Source organism: Notamacropus eugenii, chromosome 3, assembly GCF_028372415.1.
Source record: "Notamacropus eugenii isolate mMacEug1 chromosome 3, mMacEug1.pri_v2, whole genome shotgun sequence".
Taxonomy (NCBI): Eukaryota; Metazoa; Chordata; class Mammalia; order Diprotodontia; family Macropodidae; genus Notamacropus; species Notamacropus eugenii.
In genome coordinates this window covers 234,828,662-234,848,585 of record NC_092874.1, presented here as the reverse complement: position 1 = coordinate 234,848,585, position 19,924 = coordinate 234,828,662, and the positions used below count along the sequence as shown (strand labels likewise).

The window sequence follows — 19,924 nt, the reverse complement described above, 5'->3', positions numbered from 1 at the left end:
AATGACAGAGTGAAAGAGATTTTCAGCTCAAGGCAGCCTGGAAGGCCAGCAGGAAAGGTCCATCACACCAGGCTTGCAGTACAGTGCAGCCCAGTCTTGGCCACAGGGAACAGGAGAGATAGCATTGGAGCAGACTTAAGTGAGGAATCATGGGCAGCAGCTGTGGTTCCCAGATTTCTCAATCCACAAACACCAAAGACAGCCTCAGAGGTCAATGAGAAAGTTCTTCACCAGAGTGAGAAGGGAGCAGGGTTCTACCCTAGCCAGGGCCCCAGGTGGCAACAGCAACTTCCATTTTTGGAGCTCTCGGTCATGGAGTGAGGAGGAGCACAGGTGAGGTGGAGTTGGTGGAGGCCCTGGAGAAGAAATTCTACATGCAGATTCTGGGCAGAAAAGCTTGTGGTTGCTCCCAGGCCAGAGCACAGGCCAAGAGAGGAGTTTACTCCTCTCCCTTGATTGTGCCACCTTGGAGGAACTGAGAACTTAAAGGTCCCTAGGGTATACCCTCCTCTTGACAAAGGACTCAAAAGTCAAATAAGTCTCTGGGAAAATTCCCAAAAAAGGGAAAAAATAAGACTGTAGTAAGTTATTTTCTTGGTGAACAGGTATTTTCTTCCATACTTTTGGAAGAGGAAGAAAGAGGGCTACTGCTAGAGAAAGACATCAAAGTCTAAGCTTCTGCATTCAAAACCTCCCAAATAAATATGCAATGGTCTCAGGCCATGGAAGAGATCACAAAGAATTTTGAAAATCAAGTAAGAGAGGTGGAGGAAAAGTTGGGAAGAGAAATGAGAGCAGCGTAAGAAAATCATGAAAAACGCATCAACAGTTTGCTAAAGGAGACCCAAAAAATGCTGAAGAAAATAACACCTTTAAAAATAGACTAACTCAAATGGCAAAAGAGGCCCAAAAATCCAATAAGGAGAAGAGTGCTTTAAAAAGCAGAATTGGCCAAATGGAGCAGGAGGCTCAAAAGCTCACTGAACAAAATAGTTCTTTAAAAATGAGAATGGAGCAGATGGAAGCCAATGACCTTATGAGATACCAAGAAATTACAAAACAAAACCAAAAGAATGAAAAAACAGAAGACAATGTGAAATATGTCATTGGAAAAATAACTGACATGGAAAATAGATCCAAGAGAGACAATTTAAAAATTTTGGGGCTACCTGAAAGCCATGATCAAAAAAAGAGCCTAGACATCAACTTTTATGAAATTATTAAGGAAAATTCCCCTGATATTCCAGAACCAGAGGGTAGAACAAATATATTTTTTTCCTTGTTAAATAGTTGTTTATTGGAAAAAGTGGGCTGAAGAGGGCTCACTAGATTCACCAGAGAACAACAATACCGCACAAATTAGGAGTGATGGGAGAGGTCAGCACAAAGCTCTGGGATCTCAGCCTCTTCCTGGACTGTGAGGGATGGCCTGGAGTGTTAGGGCATACCCAGGTGGAAGACCTTGACTTAAGTTAGTAGGCATGGTTAGAGATAAAGAGAGACTTGCTGGCTGTAGCTCCTGACTTTCCATTTGGAGTATACTTGCCTTGAGCAGCTTGGCTGTTGGCTGTGGCCCGCTTAATATATTCCTCTTGGGCAGCCTTGACATTTTCCTTCTTTCCACCCCAGGTCTTGAGGGCAGATGCTTGCAGGGCTCGGCCATAAGAGAAGGTCAGGGCCCATGGCTTGTGCAAGGGGCAAGTATTGATGGCATTGAGATTGATGGAAGCATCCTCTTCACTCTGAAGGGAGGAAGGTGATACCAGTGACTGCAGGAGGCACAGTCCAGTGAAGGGCAGTTACAGTTGCCATTGCAATCTCCTCATGTATATATTTCTGGGTACAGGCATGGCCAGGGGTGACCATGTTAGGCTTCAGCAAGGTCCCTTCCAGATAGATATGGTGGTCACTCAGAGCTTTGTAGACAGCAGCCGGGACCTTCTCAGTGACATACTGACAACGCTTCAGATCATGTTCTCCTTCGGGGAGGATCTCTGGCCCCACAATGAGGACAATGTCATTCTGCTGGCAAATGCTAGCATATTGGGTCAGCACACTGGCATTCTCCATGACAGCAAGTGAGGAAGGTGTGTGATCCCCAGTCTTCAGTACACAATGCCACTTGCAAAGTCAGCTCCATCCTTCTTATACTGGGCACGATGCTCACTTAGTCCATCCAGACCGTGGGTGGTAGTCTTGCCATTGGTCCCTGCCAGAGGCACTACACCTTTGCCCACCTTGATGCCCACAATGCCACCCTTATCCTTTATGACTTTGGAGAAGGGACAAGCATCATCAGCTTTCTAGTAGAGTGTCTCATGGAAAAGGATAACACCTCTAATACAGGGGTTCACTTGATCATCTGCTGTCAGAAGCAACTGCCTATAGAGGAGCCGATTTTCCTCTGTGTTCGCAGTTCCAATGGACTGCAGCCACTTTGCAATGCTACCAGTGGACTCATCTGCTGCCAAGATTCCCTTGCCTGGAGCAACAATTCGGTGAGCTATATCAGACAGTTCTTTCTTTTGCTCTGGTGTCAGTGCTGGGTATTGGTGAGGCATGTTTTCCTTGGCTGGGCTGGTAGTTTCCAGTAGAAAACAGACCTCTTATGGTCAAGAACTGAACTTCTACTGGTAAAATAAATATTGAAAGAATCCACCAGTTACATCCTGAAAGAGATCCAAAAAGAAAAACTCCTAGGAATATTGTAGCCAAATTCCAGAGTTCCCAGGTCAAGGAGAAAATATTGCAAGCAGAAGTATTGTGGAAATACAATCAAGATAACACAAGATCTAGAAGTCTCTACATTAAGGGATAGAAGGGCTTGGAATATGATATTCCAGAAGTCAAAGGAACTAGGATAAGAAGAAAGAACCACCTACCCAGCAAAACTGAGTATAAAACTTCAGGGGAAAAGATGGTAATTCAATGAAACAGAGGACTCTCAAGCATTCTTGATGAAAAGACCAGAGCTGAATAGAAAATTTGACTTTCAAAAACAAGAATCAAGAGAAGCACGAAATGGTAAACAGGAAAGAGAAATCATAAGGGCCTTACTAAAGTTGAACTGTTTACATTCCTATGTGGAAAAATAATATTTGTGACTCTTGAAACTTTTCTCAGTATTTGGGTAGTTGGAGGAATCACACAGACACACACACACACACACACACACACATACACACACATAGACAGAGGGCATAGGGTGAGTTGAATAGGAAGAGATGATATCTAAAAAATAAAATTAAGGGATGAGAGAGGAATATATTGGGAGGAGAAAGGGAGAAATGGAATGGGGTAAATAATGTCTTATAAAACAGGCAAGAAAAAGCTTTATCAATGAAGGGGAAGATGGGGGAGGTGACAGGGAAAATCTCATCACATAAGGAGGAAATAACATGAACACTCAATTTGGTAAGAAAATCTATCTTACACTACAGGAAAGTAGGGGAGAAAGGGATAAGTTGGCTGTGAAAGGAATGATGGAATGGAGGGCAGATGGGAAGAGGGAGTAATTAGAAGTAAACACTTTAAGGAGGGGACAAGGTCTAAGGAGAGAATAGAATAAATAAGGGGCAGGAAAGGATGGAGGAAAATATAGTTGCTCTTTCACAATATGATTATTATAGAAGTCTTTAGCAAAATTACACATATATAAACTATATTGAATTGCTTGCCTTCTCAATAGGGATGGGTGGTGAGGAAGGAAGGGAGAGAAGTTGAAACTCAAAGTTTAAGGAATGAATGTTGAGAATTATTTTTGCATGCAACTGGGAAATAAGAAATACAGGAAATGGGGTATAGAAATCTATCTTGCCCTACAAGAAAAGAAAGAAGATGGTGAAAAGGGAAGGGAGGAGTGTGATACAAGGGAGGGCAGATTGGGGGAAGGATTGATCAGAATGAACAGTGTTTTGGGACAGGGAAGGGCAGCTATGGGGAGAAAATTTGGAACTCAAAATATTGTGGAAACTAATGTGGAAAACTAAAAATAAACAAACAAATAAATAAGTAAAAAGAACGCAAGCTGAAAAATATATAAAAGGTTTTTTTGCACTGAGAAGCAGTTGGCTAATATCTGCCTTGATCTGATATTCTTCAAGGGAAATTCAGGATAACGGTAAAAGACCTAATTTAATCAATCAACAACTATTTGTTGAGGGCCTAGCACATGCTATGTGCTAGGGTCTGTGTAGAATGTGAAAGAAGTAAAAGACCTTATCCTTATAGAGATTTCTATACAAATGGGTAAATAAGATTGACATGCTTTCCTAATGCTGATTCACATTAAAATTTCTAACAATATGAAAACTTTTTTTTAAATTTTTTTAATTCCTCCTAGGAAGAATTTTTCATCCCGCAGCTCAAAGGTGAATAGATACCAGAAGTTGTCTAAGATGACAAGAATGAGTTGTCAGCTAGCTGCATCTAACTCCAAACAAAACAAATCAAATGTTTGACATTCCCTACCAGACTCCCACACACACATACACCAAAGGAAGATTAAGTATCAGCTCCATTTTCTTAAATACAAACTTACTTTAATGCATTACACCTTTGCATATGATGTCGAATGGTTACTTGTCTTTTGTTTTCTTTTTGCTTTATATATAATATATATACTATGTATGTATATATACATATGTGTATATATAGACATAGCCATATGTACATACATTTACATACACACACATGTATATACACACATATATATGTAATGCCTCACTGAAGAGAGAAAATGACTTCATTAAAATAGGGGACAAAAAGCACAATAATTATTCATATGTCTATTATGTGTCCCGGGTTCCCTTGCTCTATTAAATCAGAAGAAAAGTATTTCATCTTTTAATTTCCCTATCATGTGCAGAGTGATGTATTATAGTAGTCATCAAATAATAGTTCATTTAGCTGTCAATTCTTTTCTTGGATATATATATATATATATATATATATATATATATATAGAGAGAGAGAGAGAGAGAGAGAGAGAGAGAGAGAGAGAGAGAGAGAGAGAGAGAAAGAAAGAGGAACAGCAAATCATATTAGACCAAATTTGAGCTTTTTTCCTATCCATGTCCTCAAAATACAAAATTATCTGGAAAGCATAAGTACTGGAGCCTACAGCAAAAATCTTTGAGATTGGATAAGTTTCAGATGAAGGGTGTTACATTTGATTTCTTCAGTTTTTAACATAGTAAAGAAAATGAATAAAGAACTTTTGTCAATGAAGAAGTAATTTTTTTTTTCAAAGCAGGGAAACAATGAAGAACAGGAATGGCTGTCTACAAATTAGCAGAGCAGAAATCATCAGAATCAAATAACATGTCCATGTAGTATTCACCTCATGAGGCGTTATTCGACTATAACTTAGGCAAATGTCAAACCATAGCTATTCCTCATATCAATATGCAAAAGCTCAGGAACTTCAGCAACAGAATTTGAAAAAGAACATTTCCAAAATTCAGTAACTCTAACTTTGACCACTGTCACCAGTTGAGAGAACTGAAAGGGGACTCAGATCCTAGTACTTTTCCTTTTTGTTTTCAGTGTACAAAAAGTAAAAATGGGTGGAATTTCTGAGGAACTTATTGAAAAAGATGACATTTAGCTTACTTGCTCCTTAGACATCCAAGTTGATTGCAAGTGGAGGTGGGGAAGTACAATCAGAGGGTTGGTGAAGATAATTAACCACAAGGTAGTCAAAAAGAAGTGGTTTCTAGCATTTAGATAAAGACTTTTTTCCTAAATATATGTTTTTTTAGTCACTTTTCAGTCTTGTCCTATTCTTTGTGGGTTTATTTCTTTTCCTGCAACTTTGTTGAAATTGATGATTTCTGTTAGTTTTTAAATTAATTATTAATTGATTCTCTAGAATTTGCTAAATATAAATATATATCATCTGCAAATAGTGATAGCTTTGTTTCCTTGCTGTAACATTAAGGACCCTAACATACACAGAAGGGTCTGCTGTGCAGATTCTTAGATATGCTTTTCTAAAAACTTCATACTTTCCTTTTAATTGATCCTACATCGTAAATGTAACAGCAAAGACCCTGACATACACAGGAGGACCTGCTGTACAGATCCTTAGATCTGCTTTTCTAAAGAGAAAGCAACTTTTGAAGGGTCAACAATTTACTTTAATCAAGCACTTATATCATTCACTTACTTCAAAAGAAAAGGTCAGCACCCTGAATTTCAGAGAAAATACAAACAAAAATTACAAGTAGAAATTACAAACAGAAAGACCAATAGACAGAGCCTCCAACTGTCTGATCATACATCACGAATCAACAAACAGATTCAGTGCTCTGACCATACATACATAGTTACCAGAGAGAGAAGCACCAACAGCTGGGTCTTCAAAGCCAGGGGCTCCTTAGGAGTTACCCAGCATCTCACCTAGCCAAACAAACACTTTCAATGAGTAAGCCTCAAACCAAACCTCAACTAAGAGTATATATACACTTTTCAGAGTCAGAGGGCATCAGGACCCTTAAGAACCAGTGTCTCATTAGAAATTAACAAAAGGTATGGGCAATTCTACCAAATAAATCACCCCTAATCAAACTCCTCTTATTGGGCAGGCCCATTATTGGATGGGGAAAATCTTTAACTCTAGTTAATATTACACTTGCCTATTCTAATTCCTTCAATTTCTTTTTCTTTTCTTACTGCTTAATAACATTGTTGATGATGGGCATCCTTGCTTCATCTTTGATCTTATTGGGAAAGCTTCCACCTTATCCTCATCACAGATAATGCTTACTGATGATTTTAGACAGAAACTATCATTTTAAGGAAAGCTACATTTATCCCTAAGCTTGCTAGGGTTTTTAAGAGGAATTAGGTGATGTATTTGTGAAAAGCTTTTTCTGCTGTTATTGAAATAATTGTATACTTTTTGTTGTTTTTTGTCATAGTCAATTGTCCTAATAGTTTTCTAAACATACCAACCTTGTATTCTTACTACAAATCCCAGTTGCTCATAGCGTATGATCTTTGTGATATATGGCTGTAATCTCCTTGATAATATGTCATTTAAATTGCTTGCTTCAATATTCATTGGAGAAATTGGTCTATAGTTTTCTTCCTCTGTTTTTGCTTTTCCTGGTTTAAGCATCAGCACCATATTGGTGTTGTAAAAGTAAATTGGTGGGACTCTTTCTTTGCCTTTTTTCCCAAATAGTTTATATATAGTATTACAATTAATTATTCTTAAACTGATAGAATTCACTTGTGAATCTACCTGGGCCTTGGGATTTTTTTTTTAATAAGAGAGTTAATTGATGTTTTGTTGAATTATGTTTTCTAAGATAAATTATTTAATTATTTTTCCTCTTCTCTTAATATGGCCAGCTTGTAATTTTGTAAATATATATTAATTTCACTTAGATGGTGAGTTTTACTGGAAAATAATTGGGCAAAATAGCTCTTAATGATTCCTTTAATTTCATATTCATTGGTGGTGAATTCACCCTTCTCATTTTTATATTGGTAATTCAGCTTTCCTCCTTCTTTCCTAGTCTTTCTGCCATCCCCTCCTTTTCTTGTCCTTTACTCCTCTATAAACCATGGTGCATATCTGTTATTCCAACCAAAAAGCTGTTCAGTGGATAAGTCAGTGCACCTAGGGAAGATTTACAGTTCCTCAAATAAGATAAAATATCTTAAGTTCAAAGATGATCTCAGGCCCACTGTAGATGAGGGTACTGAAATGAAAAAAGCTAGGAAATGGGCACAAAAGATATCAGCACCTTAAACAAAAGTAGAAAGGATAAACTTAATATGTGGACAAATCAAATCTATAATTTTGACTCAGACCTATTAATCCTATCATCTTATAGACAATCCTTGGTGTGTAGTATGAGCCAATTGTAGGGTGATGTAGGGTGAGAGACAGTTTGTCTCTCACTGATATTTTGCCTTTGCAAATTGTCCCCATCTAACTTAGCATACAAATGGCAGGCCTTTACTGCTTGCATTACAAAAAAACATGCTTAGTCCCAGTCATTGATAGAGAAAACTACACATTCCCCTAGCCCTCCATAAACAAAGCATTTACTTAGATATGAGACCCTTGAATATACTTGTGTTAAATTGCAAGTTTTCTTAGTACCAATTAATGTATTTGGTTGACTCAAAGAGTATGAGAGTTTACCAAGAGATCTTATCAAGTATTCATGAAAGTCACCACTAAAAATGACTTAGATGTCCATCTGAGTCTGAGTAGTTTTTAATTTATTAGATTCCCTGCCTTTAAAAAGCTACCTTTTGGGACAGTAATATGTTCTGAACATGGAAAAATCTGTCTTACATAATGCTAGGATGATCCAGCTTTCATAATCTTGCCCAACAATGGGAGAAGGGGGGTGGGGTTGGAGGGGGAGATGGAAGGAAGGGTCCTCTCAACTCCCCAGCCTGTGCTTTATAAAAAAGTTCTAAGCACCGTATTCAGTGGAGCCTCTGTTGTCTACTGGAATTGCAGCAAAATAATGGATCCTTTTGTTCCTCTTTTCTTAAGCAAAGGCCATGTTGATTTGTAGAGGAAGTTATTTTATATTCATTATATCATTAAGCATGTTTGAAAAATAAGAGGCTATTAGTGTTCCAAACTGCCTTCAAAATTCAATGGACTAGTCATCAATGCCTGTAGATTTCCCATTAGGCATGACATCAGCAGTTAAATACAATATTTTACTTTCTAATGGACTGTCTAAAGCCTAAGAACATTATGTGCAAAGTTAGTGAGGGCATGGTTTAGAGTTGTTCAAGAAAAATTTATTTGACTGGATGAAGTTAGGTTCTGGTTTGTACAATTAAATCAAATATTTTAAAGAAGGATTAATTTTTTTTCTAAAGTCAGCAGTTCTGCTGCTAGGTTGGCCTCTAATTGCTCGTTTTGTTGACTTTCCAATAAAGAATCAGTCGGCCAATATTTATCCTGTTTTGTCTCTAAAGGTGGCACTTCTTTATCTCATTCAAAGCCTGAATGAGTGTGTGTTGATAGAAAATCTTTCCCTACAGTAAAACTTTACTTTTAATGCATCTTTAAAATTGGTTGTAGGCAAGATTGTTCTCTTTTAGGATTTTATTTTTCCTAACTTTTCCTTTTTGTTCTCCCTCAAAGAAATAATATTAAAAAATAAAAAGGCTGGCTTACTGGTACATACTTAATGTGGAATCCTGCTACCATGAAAGCTAAGAAATATAATCTCTCAAGCTGAGAATAGTGTTCTGAGTTCAGGAGGGCTAAAGCTGACTGGATATCCATATTTTAAGTCTTATACTGATATGGTGAACCTCTAGGAGAAGAGGATCATCAGGTTGTCTAAAGAGCAATCTGGCCTAGGTGGGAAACAGCAAGTAAATAGTTTCATGTTAAGTTAGCAGTGAGATTGGTTCATGAGTGGCCAGTGAACTTTGGTGAGATACCGGACTTCACAAAAACTATAATAACATAACCAGGCTGGGGTAACTAGGTGGTGCAGTGGATAGAGCACCAGTGCAGGAGTCAGGAGGACCTGAGTTCAAATCTCACTTCAGACACTTGACACTCACTAGTTGTGTGACCTTGGCCAAGTCACTCAACTCCAATTGCCTCATCCTGTCATCTCCAGTCATGCTGATGAATATCTGGTCACTGGATTCAGATGGTTCTGGAGGAGAAGTGAGGCTGGTGACCTGCACAGCCCTCCCTCACTCAAAACAAAGTCAAGTGCAAGTCATGTCATAATTTCTCTGATGGCATGATCTTCTTCGGCAACAAAGGACAAACACACATACTTTAAATTATAATGGCAATAACAATGATGATAAGGATAATACAACAAATAAAATGAATTTTAGTCTCAGTACTGCTGTGTCTTTTTTTTATTTAAAAACCTAAAACTAACTACTCTAAAGGAGATTTCTGCTCAGGGGGTGGGGGAAAGTGATGAGTTTACTCTGGCTAAGTTCCTAATTCAATTTCTGTTCAAAAGTACCTGGCACAAAGGTCAACTTCATCAATACATTACCAAGTTCATCTGTTTAGAAATAGGCAGGTGGCCACTTCCAAAATACCATTAGATGAAGATAATGATGATAATTAGGTGTTAATGATCACAGTCATTTACATCATGCAGAGCCTTTTGTATAAGTGAATTTTTGTGCACAAAGTATATACACTTCCAAGTGATTCATGAACTTTCTTTTCTGGATTATTGCCTCTTTATTCCAACTGGGTAAGAATAAAATGCTTGTATGTAGAGGGGGAAGGAGGATGGAATGAATGGTAGGGAAAACCCTCCGGTTCATTCTATGTTATGAGGCAAATAGGAGAATGATTTTTTTACTACCTACTTAATTACTCTTTCCCATTGTTCTCTTGTCTTCCTTTGGCCTACAGATTGTATTATGGTTCATTTTCCCCCAAATGACCAACCCCAAATCAATCTCATTACTTTGATTATTAAAGCTCAAGGCAAAAGCTTCATTATGTGTTAGTCAAATTACTTTCCCCTGATTTCCAGTATTTTTTACAAAGCTGTGCCCTTGCATGAAGGATCTGTGTGTACCCTGTGCTTAGTGTCTGTGTCCTGAATTGTATCCAGCTACTTGAAGTGTGGCTGTAGCAGGTGTTTCTCAATGCTATTAACTTCCAAGTGACTGAAGACAAGCCATTATCTGGTTTTGACCAAAGTGATCATATTTCTGACCAGCCAATGCATAATGGGGCCAATTATAGGTAGAACAAGGTGGTAGATGAGAAACTGGTTTGCCAACCTTGTCTTTAAATCCCAGAGCAATATAATTTAACCCATAGCATTCCTTCAGTAAGTAAGCACTCTGCTTTTCTTTTCAACAGACTCCATACTAGCTACATGAACTATTCCCAGGACACAGAGAATAGATACTGTCATTTATGACCCCTGTAGTAAAATCCACAGACACTAGAAAGGAATAGGGCACAACAAAGAATATAGGTATGTCTTGCATTGTGAACAAAATATTATTTCTAAAAAGAAATATGGTGAAACTAAATTCAATTCAATATAGCTCAACAAACATTTATTAAGTGTCTAGTCTGCACTATATGCTACTTAGCCTTGGGGACAGAGAAAGGCCATATGATTTAATTAGTATTTAAGACTCCCTATTAGAAGGAAGTACCTTCTACCAAAGTGGGTTACCATCTTCTCTGGAGCTTATGGTTTTAAAGATTACTCAGAACTGTAAGTCATAGTTAATATACATCAAAGGAAGGTCTTGAATGTAGGTCTTTTGGGCTTCAAGTGAACTCTTTATCCACTACATTATAGTGCCTCTCAAAACACTGTAATACAGACACACAAACAAAATACACTTAACCTTCTAGTTTACACTTTCTTTAGGGGATATAATATTAGTACATATAGATATAAGAGGGAGAGAGAGAGAAGATAGATTTATTAAAAGTGCATACAGTTACATAAGAGCGAGTACTGGGAACTAGGATGGGGAAGGAAAATTAAGACAGGTCTCATACAGAAGTTCACATCTCAACTGTGCTTTGGCGGAATTTGGGGACTCTAAGAGGCAGAAGTGAAGAGGAAGCAAATTCCAGACATGCAAAGGCAGAGAGGCAGGAGGCGGAATGTTACATGTGTCAGGAAAGCCAGGGGAGGGGGGAGTTTATATGACATAAGACCAGAAAGGTTAGGTGGGAGCCAGTTTGTGGAAGACTTTAAATGCCAAGCTGAGGACAATGAAACTGAGTTCTTCATAGACTTGACAGACTTGAGGCACTGACCTCATTGGTTACTTTATAGTAATGTCATTTTGGTCCTCAAGAACTAAGGATAGCAACTGTTTATGTATGTAAATAAAATTATATACTTCTTTACATTGACAGTCTTAGCACAGGATATACTTAAATAATGATACCCTAATTTAATTTAAAAATAAAATACATTATCATTGATGTATTTATGTACATTGATGTACTTTTCAAAAGGACTCCTGTGTCAAATACATGTTTGAAGCTTTGAAATATGGAATGGTAGGAACACCACTGCATTTAGAGTCAAAAAGACATGGGTTCAAATATCATGTCTGACACTACTGGTCTGACTTTAGACAAATAACTTAGCTTCTCTGAGCCTCAGTTTCTTCATCCGTAAACTAGGAGCAATAATATTTGCACTAACAATTTCATAAGATTATTTAAGGGGAAAATGCTCATTGAGCTATTGCATGTAGCAGAGATATGTGCAATTATTATTATTTTCATCCAGACTTATGACTGTATCAGTGTAGGGAACTTAAGGTTCAGCAATAGGTTTGTAGCTTACTGTCATAGAGTAGAGGTTTGAGGCTTCTTTTGAAACATGAATTCCTTTGTCTGGTAAGGCTTTTGAACCCAATTTCCGAATGTTTTTATTTTGTTTGATTTTTAAAAAGTTTTTCCAATTAGATGTAAAAAATTTTTAACATTAATTATTTTTGAAATTTTGAATTCTAAATTCTCTCCCTCCCTCTCTGTTACCCTTCCCCTACATTTTGTAGGCAAAAAAGTAGCCACATTCCAGTATTATTATGTAAAGAAGAAAATGCTGTAAGCAGTCAGAAAAAAACAATTAAGATATCAAAGAGCCACAGTCAGGATTACACAGGACTTAGAAGCTTCTACATTAAAGGATCAGAGGGTTTGCAATATGATATTCTGGAAAGCAAAGAAGATGGTATTACAACCATGAATCAACTACCGAGCAAAATAGCACAGTCTTTCAGGAGAAAAGATGGACATTCAATGAAATAGGGGACTTAAACTTTCCAAATGAAAAGTCTGGAACTGAATAGAAAATTTGACCTTCAAATACAACACTCAAAAGAACCATAAAAAGGTAAATAGGAAAGAAAAATAATGTTATGCGATAAGGTTAAATTGTTTGCATACCTTTAAAGATTAAACTAAAATCCCTTGAGGGGGGGAATACTTTAAAAAAAAAGAACAGTCCAAGAAAAACCACAGGATTGTGAAAAGAAAATATATCGAAAATGACTTCTTAAAAATCAGAATTGGGCAAGGGTGTATTGGTAATGCACTTATGCCTATTCTTAATATAATTTTGCTTCTTCATGGGAAGATCTTCCCCACCAATTAATGGGCTTACCCATTAAGAGGAGTTTGATTAGGGAAGATTTTCAGGAAGGCCCACACCTTTTGTTAATTTTCTAATGAGGCACTGTTTCTCAAGGATGGTGATACCCTCTGACTGTAAAAAAAAAAAATGTATAAATGCTCTGAGGGTGAGATTTCACTTTGGGGCTTGCTGATTGGAAGTGTTTGTTTAGCCAGATGTGACTCTGGGAAGCAGCTAAGGAGCTCCCAGGCTTTGAAAACCCAGTCATTGGTGCTTTCCTGTCTGGTAACTCTGTATGTATGTCACAATGGTCAGACAATTGGAAGCATGCTTCTTGATTTTGATTTTTCTGTATTTTCTCTGAAGTTCAGGGTTCTGACTTTTTTCCCTGAACTAAGTGAATGATACATGTGCTTGATTAAAGTAGATTGTTGTCCCCTCAAAAGATGCCTTTCCTTTTAAAAAAGCACATCAAAGAACCTATGATAGCAGCCCCCTCTCCCCCCACATAGGTTGGAGTCTTTACTGTTACAAAGTGAAAACCAGCAAAGTTGCAAGAAACCAAGAAATATAAAACAAAATATAAAGAATGAAAAAAATGAAGAGAGTGTGAAACATCTCATATGAAAAACAGATTGTTGTTGTATTCATCCTTCATTGTCGAAGATCATGCCATCAGAGAAATGATGACATGACTTGCACTTGACTTTGTTTTGAGTGAGGGAGGGTTGTACAGGTCACCAGACTCACTTCTCCTCCAGAGTCATCTGAATCCAGTGACTAGATATTCATCCGGATGACTGGAGATGACCCAGGATGCAATGGAAGACCTTGGTGCCTTTAGGCCAAGGTCTCTTCAGGAACTCACTTAGGTTGAGGTAACTCCCATTCAGAGAACAGACCTCTTTAAGAATTAGCCAGGGTATGGTCCCTTTAATAAGGCATATAAAAAAACAACATAAGTCTGGAAGGGAACAACAGTCACTATTGATAATCACTCTTAAGCCAGGAGGGTCTAGAAGAGAGCCCTTAGGCAGGGACCTAGTGTCATCCAACATATAAACTTCAGAGTATAGTAGGTTTAAAGTTATGAGAAAGGAAAGGAAGGGAAAGAAAAGGAAGAGAAGAGAAGGGAAGGGAAGGGAAGGGAAGGGAAGGGAAGGGAAGGGAAGGGAAGGGAAGGGAAGGGAAGGGAAGAAATCTAGCCAGTAAAACTCAAGTTAATTGGACATCTTCTGGCCATCCAAAATTACTTTCCTTTGGAAAGGAAAAGGAAGAGGAGGAGGAGACAAACAGAAGAAGGGGAGCTGAATTACCCAGCTAGCTGGGGTCCCATTCAGGTAGCTGTGTCAATGCCCAGATTGTTGTGTTCATCCTTCATTGCCAAAGAAGACCATGCCATCAGAGAAATGATGACATGACTTGCACTTGACTTTGTTTTGAGTGAGGGAGGGTTGTGCAAGGTCACCAACCTCACTTCTCCTCCAGAGTCATCTGAATCCAGTCACCTGATAGAAAAGAAAAGAAAAACAACTGATCTGGAGAAGATACCAGGAAGAGAAGAAACAGAGAAAAAATTTATATGCAATTTCCATGAAGAATGTTGATGCACAAAATCACTTAGTACCAGCTAAGAATTAGAGGGGTAGATCAGTGGAATTAGTTAGGTAATCAAGATCCAGTAGTCAATAAATATAGCAGTCTACTGTTTGATAAACCCAAGAACCCCAGCATCTGGGATAAGAACTCACTGTTTGAAGAAAACTGCTGGGAAAACTGGATAATAGTGTGGTGGACGTTGAACATAGACCAACCCCTGACATCCTACACAAGAATAAAATCCAAATGGGTATATCATCTAGGTATAAAGACTGATGATACTATTAAAAAATTAAGGGAGTGAGAGATAGTGTACTTGTCAGATTTATGGAGAATGGAGAAATTTATGACCAAATAAGTGATAGAGGAAATTATGAAGTACAAAATGGATAATTTTGATTACATTAAATTGAAAAGTTTTTTGCACAAATAAACCCAATGCAACCAAAATTAGGAGGGAAGAAGAAAACTGGGAAAGAATTTTTGCAACTAGTGACTGTGATAAAGGCCTCATTTCTAAAATATAGAAAGAACTGAGTCAAATGTAGAAGTAAACAGTTTCTTTCTAGCTGCTTGCAATATTTTCTCCTTGACCTGGAAACTCTGATATTTGGCCACAATATTCCTAGGAGTTTCTCTTTTGGTTCTCTTTCAGGAGGTGATCAGTGGATTCTTTCAATATTTGTTTCGCCCTTTGGTTCTGAAATATCAGGGCAGTTTTCCTTGACAATTTCTTGAAAGATGTCTAGGCTCTTTTTTTGATCATGGCTTTCAAGTAGTTCCATAATTTTTAAATTGTTTCTCCTGGATCTGTTTTCCAGGTCAATTGTTTTTCCAATGAGATGTTTTGCTTTATCTTCTATTTTTTTCAATCTTTTGGTTTTGTTTTGTTTTGTTTTGTTTTTTGTAGTTCCTAGGTCTATCATATAGTCATTAGGTTTCCTGAACTGCACTCTCATTTTTAAAGAACTATTTTGTTCAGTGAGCTTTTGAACCTCCTTTTCCATTTGGATAATTCTGCTTTGTAAAGCCTTCTTCTCCTCATTGGCTTTTTGGACGTCTTTTTCCAATTGAGTTAGCCTATTTTTAAAGGTATTACTTTCCTCCGCATTTTTTGATTCTCCTTTTGCAAACTGCTGACATGCTTTTTAAGCTCTTCTATGGCCTGCATCCATTTCATGTTCATTTTAGAGGTACTGGAGGCATAAGTCTTGACTTCCTCTGACACTATGCATCGTTCTTCTTCATCTGAAAAGATGGAAGGAGATACCAGTTCACCAAGAAAGTAGCCTTCTATGGTCCTATTTTTTCCCTTTTTGGGGCATTTTCCCAGCCAGTTACTTAACTTCTGAATCTTTTGTCAAGAGGAGGGTCTTGGGGCTCCTCCTCCCTCCAGGATCCTGCTCAGGGTTGAGATTCATATCACCTGCTCAATTACCCCAGGAGCTTTAGGTGTGGGCAAGGCCACCACTGAGGGCTGAGGTTCAAATCCTCTGTTCAGTTGCCCCAGAGTCTTTAAGCTGAGCTGCATTGACTGTGGACCCAGGCTGCTTCCATGACCACAGTAGCCGCTTGTCACCTGCTGCTGCTGCTGCTGCCTCTGCTACCACCTGGGGCCAGTGCCGGGAGGACTCTGCTCCCCTCTTGCACAGCTGGAAAAGCCCTCCCACACTGACCTTTGAAGGTTTCTTTGTGTTTTGTGGGTTGAGGAATCTGGGACCGTCCCTGCTGGGGATTCTTTCCAGGAGGCCTGTTTAGTCCTGTTCCTCCCCATGCCACATGGCCAGGGCTGGACTCTGCTCCATTAAGAGTCCCATAGGATAGACCTTTCCTGTCAGCCTTACAGGTTACCTTTGGCTGGAACTCTCTTTCATTCTGTCTTTCTGTGACTTCTGCTGCTCTAGAATTTGTTGAGAGTCATTTTATACAGGTATTTTTGGGGCTGTGGGGGAAGCACTAGAGTATATACATCTTTCTAGTCCACCATCTTGGCTCCACCCTGAAGGACCCACTTGTACAAAAATATTTTTAGCAGCTCTTTTTGTGGTGGCCAAGAACTGGAAATTGAGGGAATGTCCATCAATTGGAGAATGGCTAAACAAGTTGTAGTGTGTTAATGTAATGGAATACTATTGTGCTATAAGAAATGATGAACAGTCAGACATCAGAAAAACCTGGAATGATGTATATGAATCGATGTTAAGTGAAACGAGCAGAACCAGGAGAACATTATAAACATTAGAAGTCACAGTGTGCAAGGACTGTTTCTGATAGACTTAGCCCTTCACAGCAATGCAAGGACCTAAAACATTCCCAAAGACTTTTGAGGCAAAATTCCATTCATATCCAGAGAAATAACTATGGAGTTGGAATGCAGCATGAAGCAGACTATTTTCTCTTGTGCTATGTTTTGATTTGATTCATTTTTTCTCATGATTTTTTCCATCCATTTTAGTTCTTCTATGCAACATGAGTAATAAGAAAATGTGTTCAAACAGAATGTAGGTGTAGAACCCAAATAAGATTGCATGGTGTCTTAGAGAGGGAAAGAGGGGGAGAAGAAAATTTAAAACTTATGGAACTGATTACTGAAAACTGAAAACAAATAAGTTAATTAAATTATTTAAAAGATATATTGATGCAAAACTTTTTAAAGGAAATATTATGAAGAAGATTATAGCAAGTTATAGTCAGAATAATACACTATGACCAGGTGTAATTTATACCAGGAATGCAAGTCTGGTTCAATATTAGGAAAGCTATTAACATAATTGGCCATATCAGTTAGAAAACCACCATAAATCATATGATTATCTCAGTAGTTGCAGAAAAAGCTTTTAACAAATTGTAGCACCTACCCCTATTAAAAATACTAGAGAGAATAGGAATAAATGGAGCTTTCCTTAAAATGCTTAGTATCTATCTAAAACCAACAGCAAGCAATGTCTGTAATGGAGATAAGCTAGAAGCCTTCCCAATAAGTTCAGTGGTGAAAGAAGGATGTCCATTGTCACCACTATTATTCAACATGGTACTAGAAATGTTAGCTTTAGCAATAAGAGAATAAAAAGAAATTGAAAGAAATAGAATAGGCAGCAAGAAGACAAAACTATTACTCTCTGCAGATGATGTGATGGTATACTTAGAGAATCCTAGAGAATCAACTGAAAAAACCTACTTGAAACAACTAACAACCTTAGCTAAGTTGCAGGACATAAAATAAATCCACACAGATCATCAGCATTTTTGTTATCAACAAAGTCCATCAGCAAGACATAAATTCTATTTAAATAACTGTTGACAATAGAAAATATGTGGGAGTCTACCTGTTTAGATGAACCCAGGAACTATATGAACACAATTACAAAATACTTTTTCACACAAATAAAGTCAGATCTAAACAATTGCCAAAAATAGCAATTGCTCATGAGAAGGCCAAGCTAATATAATAAAATGGACAATTCTACTTAAATTAACTTACTTATTCAGTGTCATACCAATCAAACTACCAAAATATTTTATAGAGCTAGAAAAAATAATAACAGAATTCATTTGAAAGAACAAAAGGTCAAGAATATCAAGATAATTTTTTTAAAAAAAATACAAAGGAAGGTGGCTTAGATGTGCCAGATTTAAAACTATATCATAAAATGGAAATCATCATAACTATTTGGTATTAGTTAAGAAATACACTGGTGGATAAATGGAATATGTTAGCTACATAAGACACAGTAGACAATTATTATAGCAATCTATTGTTTGATAAACCCAAAGACTACGATTTCTGGGATAAGAACTCACTATTTGACAAAAACTACCAGGAAAACTAGAAAATAGAATGGCAGAAACTAGGCATAGATCAATATCTCACACCCTATACCAAGATAAGGTAAAAATAGGTACATGATTTAGGCATAAGAGATGATACTGTAAGCAAATTAAAAGAGGAAAAATAGTTTACCTGTCAGATCTATGGAGAATGGAAGAATTTATGACCACACAAGAGATAAAGAACGTTATAAAATGCACAGTGGGTAATCTTGATTAAATTAAATTTTAAAAGTTATTGCACAAACAAATTGAATGAAACCAAGATTAGAAGGAAAGAAGAAAGTTGAGAGAATTTTGTTAAAGTCAGTGGTTCTGATAAAAGCTTCATTTCTAAAGTATATAAAGAACTGAATCAAGTCATTCCCCAAACTGATAAATGGTGAAACAATATGAACAGGACGTTTTCAGATGAAGAAATTAAATACCTATAGTTATATGAAACAATGCTCCAAATGCCTATTGATTCAAGAAATGCACATTAAAATAACTCTGAGGTACCACTTCCTACCAATCAGATTGTCTAATATGGTAGAAAAGGAAAATGATAAATTTTGGAGATGTGGGAAAATTGGGATATTAATGCTTTATTGGTGAAGTTGTGAATTGATCCAACTATTCTGGAGAGCATTTTGGAACTATGAATAAAAGGGCAACCAAACTGTGCATACCTTTTGATCCAGCAATACCACTACCAGGTCTGTATCCCAAAGAGATCATAAAAAGGGAAAAGGAACCTTATGTACATTTCTTATAGCAGCTCTTTTTGGGGTGACAAAGAATTGGAAATTGAGGAATACTCACTATTGGGTGTGTGTGTTCATCTTTCGTTGAGAGAAATAATGACATGACTTGCACTTGACTTTGTTTTGAGTGAGGGAGGGCTGTGCAGGTCACCAGTCTCAGTTCTCCTCCAGAGCAATCTGAACCCAGTGACCAGATATCCATCGGATGACTGGAGATGACCCAGGATGAGGCAATTGGGGTTAAGTGACTTGCCCAAGGTCACACAAGTAGGGAGTGTCAAGTGTCTTATGTGAGATTTAAACTCAGGTCCTCCTGACTCCTGCACTGGTGCTCTATCCACTGCACCACCTAGCTACCCTCATCTACTGGGCAATGGATGAATGAATATATATATATTATACATATGCATTTAATGTAATGTCATTGTACTATAAGAAATGAGGAGGAGGCATATTTCAGAAAAATCCAGGAAAATTTTCAGGAACTGATGTTGAGTGAAGTGAGCAGTACCAGGAAACCATTGTACATAGTAACAACATCATTATGTGATGATCAAATATGATATAGTTAGCTCCTCAGTAATACAATGATCCACAACAATTCCAAAAGAGAAAATAGAAAACAATATCCACATCCAGAGAAAG

The 19,924-nt window shown here is 37.6% G+C and overlaps 1 pseudogene; it reads right to left on the bottom strand.

The window, feature by feature from the left end:
• Positions 1–1,472: 1,472 nt before the first annotated feature.
• Positions 1,473–2,576, bottom strand: LOC140531480 (fructose-bisphosphate aldolase A pseudogene; annotated as a pseudogene).
• Positions 2,577–19,924: the final 17,348 nt, after the last annotated feature.